Source organism: Bacillus rossius, chromosome 1 (assembly GCF_032445375.1).
Source record: "Bacillus rossius redtenbacheri isolate Brsri chromosome 1, Brsri_v3, whole genome shotgun sequence".
NCBI classification, from domain to species: domain Eukaryota; kingdom Metazoa; phylum Arthropoda; class Insecta; order Phasmatodea; family Bacillidae; genus Bacillus; species Bacillus rossius.
This window is the reverse complement of record NC_086330.1, coordinates 271,916,384-271,930,256: the sequence shown is the minus strand read 5'-3', so window position 1 is coordinate 271,930,256 and position 13,873 is coordinate 271,916,384. Positions and strand designations below refer to the sequence as shown.

Below are 13,873 nucleotides of genomic sequence, written 5' to 3'. Positions count from 1 at the left end.
TTTTGAATGTACAGGATTTAGCAGGATATTGTATATTCAAAACAAGGATATTACAGGATATTTCACATTTCAATCAAGGATATTTTTTTTTCAAAGTGGTGGCAGCCCTGTCTTAGTCTCTTTCGAGAGCTCGAGTAGTTTTGTAATCCAGTATGTAGTCAGTCAGTTAGGCTTAAATTTGTACGACGTGCACGACCTCGGGGGAAAGAAAATGTAAGTTGGAGTGAGGCGGTGGCCCTTGCCATAATTTAAGCGTTTGTAAATTTTTGTCTATTTTGTTTAAATTCCCTTTCGATCGCCACCTGGAAAATTACATTTGGATTTGATTTAATTTAATTTAACTTAATTTAACTTCACTTTGTTGGTAACTGTTCTCCCGAGACGTCGACGTACGTAAAATGTAACTTAATTAATCTGTTTTAAGAATGTAACTTACGTCTGTAACGCTTGTAACGCGCATTATGTAGCAGGTTTTCCCTACATATTGACAATGTTGTAATTTGGCTGTTTTCAATATGTCTACCTTGTGACGTCCCCTTTTGATGGCACGTAATGGGACCGCGCAATGTTTCGCGCAATGTTTCGCCGGCGTAACTAAGAAAACTAGACTGTTCTCTATTTTTTGTGGCCTTGATAATGGCTCCTTCACTTGAAATGTTTGCTGTGTGTTAAGCACTTTAATAGATTTTGTGGACCATATTGGTTGTTGTTAATTAATTAATCAATTTGTTTTTTTTCTGGCCTAATTAAAAATTTATTAATGTTGAATACTGTTGCTGTGTAACAAATACCTTTCCTCAATCCTTGCCATGCTATGGCCTCCTATCATGCCTCTATGCTTATAGGCATTTCAACTGTGCAACTCTGCTGAGGATTGAGTTTAACGTGTATTTGTTCTTTTTTTGCATGCACCATGGGGACTCCGGCACCCGGGTGGATATACCGTTTGCGGAGAGACTACCTAATCCAGGTCCTAACCGAGGAAGCTGTTCCGTTCGAGGAGGACGCAACTGTGGCTACCCTTCATGGGTTGCTTGTTCAGCACGTGCGAGGCGCCTGGGAATCGTCAGAAGAGGTACCGGTTCGGCAAGTCCCCACCCCCGCTAATCCTGCTTTGTCTAATCCTAGATTTTATGAAAAGGTATTCTTTGCTAATTTGAAACTTCTCCCTCGTCTTGACTGTTGTGAACCGCAAGCGGTTCTAGATTTTTTGATTGCGGCTGCACGCTTAGCTGGGTTAAAACTAGTCTGTGAGGCGGAGCTTTTGAAAGCTCTCTTAAGCCTCTGTGGCGCGGCGTTTTTGCCACTGCTCACTGACGCCATAAGCCGGAATTTAACTTTCGCGCAGTTTAAGACCTCTGTGTTACAGTTTGCCTGTCCGCCGTGTGTCTTGGAAACATGTAAACGTGAGCTAGTATTCAGGTTTCAGAGCCTGATAAGCCCATATTACAGTTCATTAATTCTGTTGCGGCCTATGCCCAGGTGCTGGAGTTGAATCTCCCTGAGGCTGAATTAACTCAAGCTATAGTAGGCAACGTGTCACCGCTGGTGTTACAGTATAGCGCTATGCTAGGCCCTCCTTCCAGTCTGAGTGCTCTCCGCAAGTGGAGCTCAGACGTGGAGAATAGATTATTGTCTGTTAAGAGGTATCAGGAGGATTTTCATTCCATGCCTACGCCAGGTAGCTTTGCTTCGAATTCTAAAATTAATTCTCATAGTTTTCAGCCCGCTTCGCGTGTCAGTTCTGAACCCGCTTGTGCTGTGCGCGCAACGCGACACGTTGAGTGCGCGGCTAGTGTTAGCGATCCTTCTGCCGCGGAGAGTCTTGCCGCCGGCAGACGCACAGAGTCAGCAAATGCGTTCGGCCCATTCTCTAATCGTCCCAATTGTGCCAACTGCTGTACATTCGGCCACGCGGAGTCTGAGTGCACGCAGCCCGCCGTGAGCCGCGAACAGCGAAAATGTTTCTGTGTTAAACGCACAGAGCATTACAGAAATCAATGTCCGGGAAACGGGCCTTGACCGGGCGTGCGAGTGGTAGCCACGGTCGACGCATGAGGAAAGCCGCTCATCATTTGTTCAATAATTTTGTACACGTTCGTCTGTTTGGCGAAATTGTTCCGGCCTTAATAGATTCTGGTGCTACCCGTTCTTTAATCAGCTCTGAATTGTTCGATGCATGTTGCATCAAATCTCCGCATTTGCAAAGCCGTGTAAGTACCGGCTCTGACGTAAAAATTTGTGTCGCCAACTGCGTGATTGTTACATCAGACGTTGAAGTTGAACTTCACTTAAAAATCGCGGGCTTCTCGTGGAATTACCAATTTAATGTTGTTCCCGGGTTATGTCACCCTCTCATTTTAGGATTAGATTTTCTGGGGAAAACGCGATGCTTGTTAGACGTCGCTAATCAGGAACTAGTATTCGGCTTTCATCCTTCAAAGAAAATTAAACTCATTCATCAGGACTCCACTCCTATCGTCATGTCGTGCGCCGACAATTCTGACGTCATCAATAGGGATGCGGTTATAGCTGACGTCATGAATATGTATTCTGACATAATTACCAGCCGGATAGGCAGGTGTGATGACATGCCCTATAAATTCTATCTTAAGGACACGACTCCCGTCAGGGCAAAGGGACATAAAATTTCACCGCCTAAATTACAAAAATTGAAAAATATCATCGATCGTCTCTTAGATGCAGGAGTTATTGCTCCCTCCGTTTCCGATTTTAGTTCACCGTCCTTTTTAGTCCCTAAGGAGGCTGGTGAATTTAGGCAGGTTCATAACTATAAAGAACTTAATGATAAGATTAAAGAGGACGGCTACGAGTTGCCAACCGTAGAGAGCGCCTTCAACATCTAGGGAATGCCGCCATATTTTCCGTCATTGATTTAAATGCTAGTTTCCACCAGTGTCCCTTGCATCCGGACTGTCGCAAATATACTGCATTTTTTACCCCTTGGGGGCAATTTCAATTCAATCGAGTGCCTATGGGTGTGTCTTTTGGTAGCCAGGCAATGAGCCGAGTGCTAGATCACATTCTAGGTGACTTGAAATATAAATCAGTATTTAATTACATTGACGATATTATCGTCTACAGTGCTAATCTGGAGCAGCACAAACATTTGTGTCAGGTGTTTGACCGCCTCAGAGCCGCTAATTTAACGGTAAATCCCGATAAGATTCACTTGGGAAAAGATTACATTAAATTTTTAGGTTACTTCATTTCTAAAGGTAAATTGATCATAGATCCCGATAAAGTTTCCCCTATTGTAAATTTACCTCCTCCTAGGAACGTACGAGGAGTTTAAAGATTTCTTGGCATGACGGGATATTACGCTCGTTTCATTCCCGATTACGCTGCGGTTTGTAGTCCGCTTAATAAGCTGCGTAAAAAGAATGTTGTTTTCGAGTGGGGCGACGCTCAACGGAAAGCCTTTGACAGCCTTAAGGCTTTGGTGTCTTCTCCCCCTGTCTTGGTTCTGCCTGATTTTCAACGCAGGTTCGCACTCCAGGTAGATGCGTTAAGCATCGCGGTAGGTGCTGTCCTTGGGCATATTGAAAACGATAGGTTACGCCCTATCGCTAGAGCCACGATTATATGGTAATGCGCGATAAAACGAAATAACACGGAAAACCGCTTGAAAAAACGAAATAAAACGAAATTGTGCGAAATCCGCGATATGTCACGAAAGTTCGTCTATCCTGATTATTTAAGTTTTTTTTTTCCCCGATTCTGTAAGGACAATTCACATCTTCAGCACAATCACATATTTCTTACAGTAACTAGCAGCCATATATATTATATGCGACGGTGATTCATTATAGATTTTAAAATGAAGTCTCAGAATTAACGTAATATTTTCTTTACACGGTAATCATGTGTACCATAATAATTTAAGATGTTGATAACTATGATACAATGGCCGCCGTTCACTTTCTGTAAATACCAAAATAACAAACGTCCAAAATATGTTTTTCTACGATTACGTTTTTAATCATTAAAATATTACACACTAAACCGCATTGCTTTTACTGTTTATTTAAAGTAAAGTACGTAGGCTACCAAAATAAAATTAACCCTGCTTAACGTAACGATTGTAAATAATAAACAGTACATGTTTATGTCGGTATTAATTTTCACGTACGTATGTTGGTATTCGGTATGCGTTTGTATTCACATCTATTCTCCATTGTTTTGATCTTTCCAGCACGGCAAGTTTTTGCGTATTGAGAGGTTAAATTCTTCCTATGTGATTAAAATTTTTTTGATAATGCCTAAAACGGAAGGTTTCTGCCAGTGACCGATCGAAAGAATTTTCCAGCGAAGGATTTTATATCAGTGATAAAATTTTAATGTGCAAATTCTGTAACTGCAGGCTAGACTACGAGAGACGCGATACGCTTGTGAAACATGTCGCGAGTGAGAAACATAAGCGTTTGAGGCAAAACTCATCTGTTAAACGACATCCTTGTCTAAGAGTCTTTAATGCCATTATTTGCTGTTCAACCCAAGAAATGTGAATAGGGTTAGCATAGAAGATGCAAACCTACAGAAGTCTCTGCATAACTTGCATTCTGTTTCCCATCTTCCCATTGATACATTCATACATGGCTATGTTGCTTTCAAAAAAATAATTGAGGATGAACTTTCATTGCCAGAAACAAGCCAAATTGATGTTGCAAAGGTACTTTGCTCCCTTAAAGGGGACTACAGTGAATTTGCTCAAGCCAGTTTAAGGGCAATCTGGTTCCCAACATCAAATGTTGATGCAGAACGTTCATTTTCCAGGTACTCACTGGTAGTTAGTGACAGAAAACAACGTCTCACTCCAGAAAATGCAGAAAATTTAACTATGATAGCATTTCAATAAAACCGTTTTAATAGTAACTTTGGAAGTGCTTAATTGTGTAATTTTGTAGTGTATGTGATTGTAATTAAGTCGTGAAATTTTTAGTAGTTATTTAAATGTTTGAATTTATGAATTTGCAAATGAACTTAACTATCTATGAATTTGCAAATGAACTTAGTTGTAATTACATCATGAGGTTTTAGTGTTTATTAATATTTGTTTTAATAAATTTGCATGTCGTACAGAAAAGCAAGAAAATTTTGCCGTGGGTATTAAACCATATAACACCGAAATCTTTATTTCTTTACACCGAAATTTGTCTTAAAATAACACCACAAAATCTTGACTCTACAAATCGCCTATGCCAGTAGAACACTCACTGACGGGGAACGATGTCTGGGTACATATGAGAAGGAAGTCTTAGCGTGCTTGTTTGGCGTCGAGAAGTTCGTGTCTTATCTTGATTGTCACGAATTTGATTTATTCACAGACAATCAGGCGCTCAGCTGGCTCTTTAACCATCCAAACCAGCTCAGTAAGCTCGGGCGCTGGGTGTTGCGGTTGTCTCACTTTAAATTTAAATTACACCACATTAAGGGTAGTGATAATGTAGTGGCTGATGCGCTTTCACGAATGTTCTCCCTGGATGAGTTTGACACACGTGTTTCGTCTGCGGCTGAAACAAAGCCGATTTGTGTCGCTGTTTGTAAAGTTTTTCCAGAGTCATTTCTTAGCATTCAGCAATGTCAGCAGGAGGATCCCTTGTGTATTCAAATCCGTAAGGATTTGAGAGCTGGTAAAGCTGTGCCATACATTGAGGAACAGGGTGTATTGTATTATACCGGGACTTCCGGTAGGCAAAAGAAGGCTGTTGTTCCCGCCTCCCTTTGCCCTATGGTGTTGAAATACTTTCATGACTCCTTGTTGGGTGCGCACTTGGGCATCGACAAAACTTTTCGTCGAATTAGCGCGCATTTAGCCTGGCCTGAATTGCGAGCTGATGTTCAAAAACACGTGCGATCTTGTCGAGATTGCCAAGTCTCGAAGCCCCCGCAGTGTGCCAAAGTCGGCATGTATTGCGCTGATGCTCCTGTTGCCCCCTGGCATGTGCTTTACATTGACATTTTCGGTCCCCTCACACGATCAAAAAAAGGTAACAATTGTATTTTGGTCATTTTGGACATTTTTCTAAATTTGTGTTACTCATTCCCTTAAAAAACATGAAAGCCGTTAGTATTGTCAGAGCCTTACGAGACCAGGTGTGGAAATTTTTTGGTGCGCCTGCCATGATAATAAGTGATAACGCACGCTATTTCCGTTCAGTACAGTTTAAAGACATGTGTTTTCAATGGGCCATTAAGCCCATTTAGAGCAGTCCTTACTGTCCCCAGGGCAATCAATCTGAGCGCGTAAACAAAGTGCTTAAGGGTATTCTTACAGCTTTCTACAGGGATGATCAGTCGCTATGGGATAGTGATTTGGATTTTATTAATGTGGGGCTTAACTCTGCAGTGCATTCCGCCACTCGATTACCTCCTTCGATCCCATTCCTAAATAGAGAGTTGACCCACCCCCTCCTTAACCTGTGGGGACTGCCGCCACTGGAAACTACCTCTGATGACGAGTCACTGGAGGCTGTGCTCGATAGTTTGGAATGTAACCTCACGAAGGCGCGCCAAGCTGTGGCTAATTTGTATAACGCTTCACGGAGACCTCATGGTTTTGTAATTGGAGACCTTGTGTTGGTTAAGAATTTTTTGCTGCTTAAGTTGGCTGATAACATAAATTCTAAATTAATTCCACTGTACGTTGGTCCGTACGTAATTAATAGATTCTTAGGTGACAACACTGTTTTGTTGCATAGTGCTGCGGGCTCTAAGAAATTCAAAAAGGCCCATGTTGGGCATTTAAAGAAATTTAATGTGTAGCCTTGATGGCCTGCAGTTGTTTTGGCATTCGTGTCTGGCCTTCTGTTTTTTTTTCTTCAGCTTGTTTGGTTATCGTTTCCTCCTCCCCCCATTCCTCGTCGAGGATGCCACACCCACAAGAGGATCCGTGCCTTTGAGGACCTGACGCTCCTCTGCCTGCCCGCACCGCCGTGGTTGCTGATGCCCACCCGTTCGCCGCTGCATCTACGAGGCCGCCCGCCTCTTCTGCCGCCTGAGCCATCTGGAACGCCGCGTACACATGTTGCTGTGTGGCCCTTCGCAGGCTCTCAGGGCAGGGGCCCGCCCTGAGGAGCCTTCTTTGAGTCACCGCGATACGCTCGGGGCTGTGCTGGCTGAGCGAGCGGCCGTCTACTCTGCGACTCTGGCGTGCTGGCGTGCTGGCATGCCGACGTGTTGGCGTGCGACCCTCATCCCACTCGTCTGGAGCCGTCACACAGGCCGTAGGCCCTGAACGAGTTGCAAAGGAAGTCCTCGCCCCTGTGAGCATGCAACACACTCGACAGGGGTGCGAGGTGAAGAGCCGTATCAGCCAGGCGCCTGTTCGCATGCAGCTTTGGGGACGCCTACAGTTGCTGTGCCCAGAGGCGCGTCGGCTGTCGACTCTCGAACTCTGGTGCTCAAATCTACATTGAACATGAACTTTCCTGGGACGTCCCGCAAAATTCAAGATTAATCTTCAGCGCTGAAGAGACCACAATGTAATGATGAAGATACCAATGTATTGGACTTTGTAAACATTTATTCAAGAAACTTTGGCCTATGTAATTGGCGTATTTAATCACGTGTATTTTGTATTGTATGTGTATGCGGCGGGCACGGTTGTTCCAGGGCAGGGGAGTTGAAGCATCAGGATCGCAGCTTCATTTGAAAAACGTGCGTCTGCGCGGGCGATTGCACGTCGTCCCCTCCTCCTTCCCCCTCCTAGTGTGTGCTTGCTTGCTCCTCGCCTCCCCTCCTCCGTTCGGCGCATACGCGCTGCGCGGCACCTATGCTATAAAACCAGTAGAAATTGAATAATTCGGTCTTGTTTGTCTTGTCCCGTCTAGCTTGTCTGGTCTCATCTTAGTCTCTTAACCACCACACTTGTCAATAAGCTGTCCATTGTTAAGGAAGATTTGTCTGTGGTTGCTTCTGGAATCTTTAACTGTGAGACAGATGCTGCACTCAAGTCCATTGACAACCAAATTTGTCAAGCTGAAGTAAAAAACTCACTTCAACGTGCTGCATCATTGTCCATGGACAAATTGCAGCTGCTCATGGCCACTGATCCATCCAAAACATTTTTTCAGACTGTGGGAAAATTGTTTGACCCTTCAAAGGTGCTACTCAATGAAGTAAACAATGAACTCATCAAGTTGTTTATGACTCTACCAGGCATGAAAAATGGCAACCTCTCCTCTGCAGACATTGCTCGTGGCTATACGCGAATGAAGGAAATTGTCAAGGAGAGAACATAATGCTCAAAGGCAGAAATAGTAGAAATTCTTTTTTCCATGAAAAATGAATTTCCTGACTTTGCGTGTCTTTCCCTGAAATGTGTTTGGATCCCTTGCTGTAATGTAGACAGCGAGAGATTTTTCTCTTCTTATAATACAGTTGTCTCGGACAGACGGCATAATTTGTTGGACGAAAATGTGGAAATAATGACCACTCTCGCATTTGAAGAATGTGAATAAATTAAACATTTTATTATTCCTTGGGCAACTACGTAGTCTTGAGTGCAGAATTTTTGTGATTTTGGTATTGATAGTGCAATGTTTGTATTTTAAACTTTAAAGCTTTTGAGTTTGAAGGGTTTTTCACTTCTAAATGTTAGTTTTAAACATTTTGATCTTTCATAATTGAGTTAATAAACTTTTAATTAAAAAAAAGGTATGCTTTAATACACTTCACCGCTTTTGGCATTTTCCCTCACCCCTTTTGTATTTTTTGCTCACCGCTTTTCACTAATTTTACTCACCGAAAACTACCTGTCCCTACCTATTGCTAATGCTGTGTGGCTCTCAGGAAAACTAACACATCCAAGACAGTATTTTATAAGGATGTACCAATATTGAAAAACCGGTTACCAATTACGATTAACGATTCACTAAAAAATTCAAATTCAGCCGATGTTCCAAACCGATTAAGAATACTGATTATATTTGCCCGATTATTACATACATAAATTAAAAAAGAAAGCAAAGAGAACAACATGTGATTAAAATTGATGTAATGGAGGCATGGACCATAAGTGTACATATATGTATAGAATGCAGACAAAATCATTATTATCCACATAAATATTTAAGATTTTGGTAAGCTAGCTAAGGCATTGCACAAAACATTAATAGCTATAGTTAATAGCTTTTAAATTTTTGTGAAGAAATACAAGCTGATTGACTTTGTGTTGCTCCACATATTACTTGTAAGCCACCACGCGATATTTTTTGAGAACAATGTTTACACACTGCATATTTATCGTCCGGCCCGGATCATAAAAAAACATTTCCACACAGCACTGCGACTAGCGTACCCATGATTAATATGCAACATTAAATAGTGAATGCAATGTATAACAGCTCTTATCAAATATTTATTTTGGTAAATGCCAACAAATAGAAAACTTAGCAAAGTATACTGTAATATTTGATCAAAAATTCGTCACTCCATTTACGTAATGTATGGGCGTGCGTTAGTTAAACTATAAAACAATCTACAGTCGCTGAGTCGTCTTCGCTAACGCAGACATAACCAATATTTGAAAAATTAATTTCGGTCGCAAACAGAAATATTCCTACAACCGACCACCAACTATCGCATTCATGAACTTTTATTCCTGGTTAAGTATTTGTTTTTAATATACGGTAAAAATAAAAAGTAAAGAAGACTTTCCCGTTAATAAAGCATCTTCAATCATAATAAAAAATAATAGAAAAAGGTTCACGTATACAACGGAAATTCCGGTGAAAAGAGTGAGATAAGTTAGCCAAATTGTTTTTGTTCATCACATGACGTGCGTAACCTAAACGCCTCTGTATTCTATGCCTAAACGTAAAATTGAGATATTTTGATGATGCTGTTCAAATACCGTATTTACTTGCATATAGGTCCCGGCAATATTACCAGATTTGATGGGGAAAAAATGAAGTGCGACCTATATGTGAAGAAAAGTTTTTTTTTAAATTTTTGAGGAATTTTTTTTGCAATATTTTGCTTTAAAATGCGAAAAAGAAGTTTATATAGGTATAGGCAAATTTATTTACAATGTACACATACAGCGAAACCCCTTATTTACGTTACCGTTATTTACGTTTTCCCGTTATTTGCACTATATTCTTCAGGTCCCGTTTAGTTCCCATTTAGTCCAATACAATACTTTAACGCAAATTACGACTCAAAAATCGAATCCATCCCGCTATTTACGTCACGTAACAACCATAAACAACCAGAAAAAACCGTGGGTACTTTAAGAGTAGATAAGATTAGCTAGTAGGCCTAAAAACATCGTGAAAAACGTAACGTTTATAGTCGGCAATGAACATTTTAAATCGCAAAATATACATATTTTATAACATGAAAAGTTGCTTTTATTTCTAAACATGTAATAATTTAAGCCTAGGCGTGTAAAAGTCCGAGTAATTATAGCAGGAGACAATCTAAAATGCACGAGGGAAAAACAAAAACTCACGAATGTATGAACGTGGCTGATTGTTAATTTCTGATACTGTATTTATGTCTCAACTTAGTCGAAATACTGATACGAGACAAACTTCACAAGATAAAATGAGCGGAGTCTTGGTAACTGTTTTATATGTATTTTATAATTTCGGAAGTAATGTACAGTTTCGGATATTTTTTAAACTAACAATTTATTTCTAAGGATCGTAATTAATTAATTATTGGTATCAAGACATCAAAATGGACATAAACTTGAACATGTCACGGCAGCGAGAAAACTGGTGCGTATACCAATAAACTGGTATTAGAACTGGACAAAACTGGTACACGGGAGGTGGAGTTTATATTTTTTTCCGCTAAGCTTGCATCTATTGGCTGGCTGCTGATGCAAGGTCACGAGTCTGGGTGGAGCGTTGAGTGAGTTATACTGCGCATGTGCAGCTCAGTGAACAAAGAGAGCCAACAGGCACGCCGTAACAGCAGCTGACCGAGTACAATGACCTTTCTCCGCGCACAGCGCACGGCGCCAGGCGCGGTAATGAATTACCAGTGCGACCTATATGGGGGGAATCTTAAATACCAAATTCAAGACCTCAAATTATGGGTGCGACCTATCTGCGATGGCGACCTATATGCGAGTAAATACGGTAATACTATTCTGTTTTATACTGTTATATGTGTTGTATTTTATTAGAAGCGGCACTCAAGGCAGTTGTTTGATGCATGGAGCTAACAATAATGGAAATATTAGCCATACATGCTAGAAGAAAATCGTCAATGGAATAAAATAAGAGTATATTTAATTTATTAGACGACTAAGTTTCTGAAACTTTCAGCGCGTGTGTAGATCTACAGTCTGAACGGTATTTCATGAATTAAACTTAAAATAGTTTACTATTTACCGTTAAAAGAATATATTAGCATCATTGGCATGTTTTTCTTATAATGCTAAGAGATAACTATGATAAATATGATGAGAAAATGTTGACAATTTTATCTAAATAATCAGCTAAAATATCACATTTTAAGATTAATTACCGAATCTCTATTATCGGGCGATTACAGTTAATCGGGATTCGAATCGGTACATCCCTAGTATTTTAAAAGAGTGAAGTTACTGACGAAATGACAAGTCAATGCCAAGAAAGAATCGTCACTACGTGATGTCCATAGGTAGGGGTAGTCAAATTTCGTTAATGACGAAATCGCGAAATTTTAAAAAAATCACTTGCACATGATGTGTAATACAAATAACCTTACTTGGTAGTGATAAGACGTTAATATACTGCATTTCGTTTTAACGAAATTTACTGTGATGCGCGAAATCCGTAGTTTTTCACGAAATATGACGAAATCACGATATTTGCGCGAAATTAACCTTTTTTATCGCGAAAAATCACGTTGAATCATTCTGGAACCTGCACAAAACGTTTATTATTACAAGAGGTTATATGTGAGACGCCATATTTGCTTTTGTTTTTCTCTAGCACCCATAGAGTAGTGTGTGGCAATAAACATCATCACTTTAGCAACTGGTGGACAAATCACAGATGGCGTTGGTAGTTACGAGTGTCGAAATGTTCTATGATTTTATTTTCACGAGTGCGTGTCTGTCGAGTTTAAGTTCTTTATTTCCGAGTGGATGTAATATGTATCTCGCATTCTATGATCGTTTTCCGTTAAAGTTTTTGTGGCATGTTGGTCATATTACCGTGGTCACTGTGGATATAAACATATAAAATGCCGAAAGTTGTGTTTTCGAAAGAGCTAAAGAATATTACGACGAAGTATTTTATGTGTTCAGTAAAGAAAAAGGCATCATGATGTGCAAATCGACTGTTAAAAACACTGTAAATTTCGAGCATCGCACAAGGTGAACAAAGATAGGTGTCAAGCATCGGTTCTGGAACTAAGCGTCAAGTTACTCTAGAACCATATATTTCACGTATGAAAACTATTACATTCAGACGTACGCCTACTCAGTCTCCGTCGTCGCACACGTTCTTACGAGACGTAGAAGGCCATAAAACGACAAAAATCACATTATTTTGCCGACCACAAATGCGTCTGGTGACGCCATCGTCAATAGGCCTTAACTCACTCTTTGTTCCTTTCTCTGAATCGGCCAAACGCAGTCCAGAAAACAGCATCACTTCCATATTAACCAATCAAATCATAACTTTCAAAATGCTAATTGTTGTATCTGGGCGTCCTAACCGAGGCGACTGTTTATTTTCGTAGTTGTCATGGCAACGCACGAAAATAAATGCCGGTCAAGAGTGCCAACATATACATAAACAAATACCGCACACGCAGTTGAGGCGGTGAAAAACGTAGACAAATAAAAAAAAACAATACTCTGTACTGTTGAATAAGTACAGTGTTTTGGTGGGGACTAGTTTGCAGAAAATATATAATAGCTGATTTTCAGAGATAGTCTAAATGGACTTGAGCCACTAACGTTTTTTATCAGTTTCCTATCTTTTTGTATGTAATCTTGAGAATTTTAATTACAAATGCAGCGTGCTAAATTTTAGATGTACATGTACTTTTAAAACATATTTTTGATAAATTTTGACCAAATAAAACAATAATTCCATCAAACATATATAAGTGTATAAAATTAGAATGACAAAATAGTTATTTTTTCTAACTAAACAATTTTTTTTTTCACCGAAATTTTGCACCGAAATAACTCTTTTTATTCATCGAAATGGGCCTTTTTTATTTACCATTTTTCATTGGCCCTATCCATAGGTCACAAGTAAATGACATAGTCTCAACTTTGGCAATTACTTGAGAAAGTTACTCAGAGATTTTCGATTTTACAGAATGAAACAAATTTGGAATTTCATTTCTAGAGAATGTGGTTCGGCAAGGTACTTTGTACAATGGTTGAGATGACTGCATGAGTTTCTGGAAATGTCTATTTTCTACTACACTGTACGGCAGCATAGAATCGGCCAACCACTCAACAATGTTCTTTGTAATGAGTTTTGCTTTTGGATGATGAGAAGGCGACTGGAAAGTATCTTCAATCCATTGTTGTTTTGATGGACCTGGTTGTGAATAATTTGCTATAACGGGCCATGAACTTAACAATTCTTGCCGTGTCTCATATTCCAACTTTACAGTTGGATGTTGAGTCAAGTGCCTTATGAAGCTAAGTACGTTTGTTTACCACCTTCAACACCTGCATGCCTGTGTGAAAGGCGCAGACTTTTTTTTGCCTTCCTGAACACAAGTCAAACATTTAAACTTGCTTATCTAGACTGAACTGTCTCAGAGCCGAAAAATGTGCTGACAGTTCTAATCCATTTTTACCGGCTTTACTTTTCTCTTCCCGGTAAAACCACAAAATCACAGCTACCCGACACCAGAAATGTTATTTGTGGCCTCTACAACA

The 13,873-nt window shown here is 40.2% G+C and overlaps 1 protein-coding gene across 2 annotated transcripts in view; it reads right to left on the bottom strand.

Annotated features, from left to right (window-relative positions):
• LOC134527601 (FACT complex subunit spt16) overlaps positions 1-13,873 on the bottom strand; it is a 219,764-nt gene that overhangs the window by 132,573 nt on the left and 73,318 nt on the right. The window lies entirely within an intron of this gene.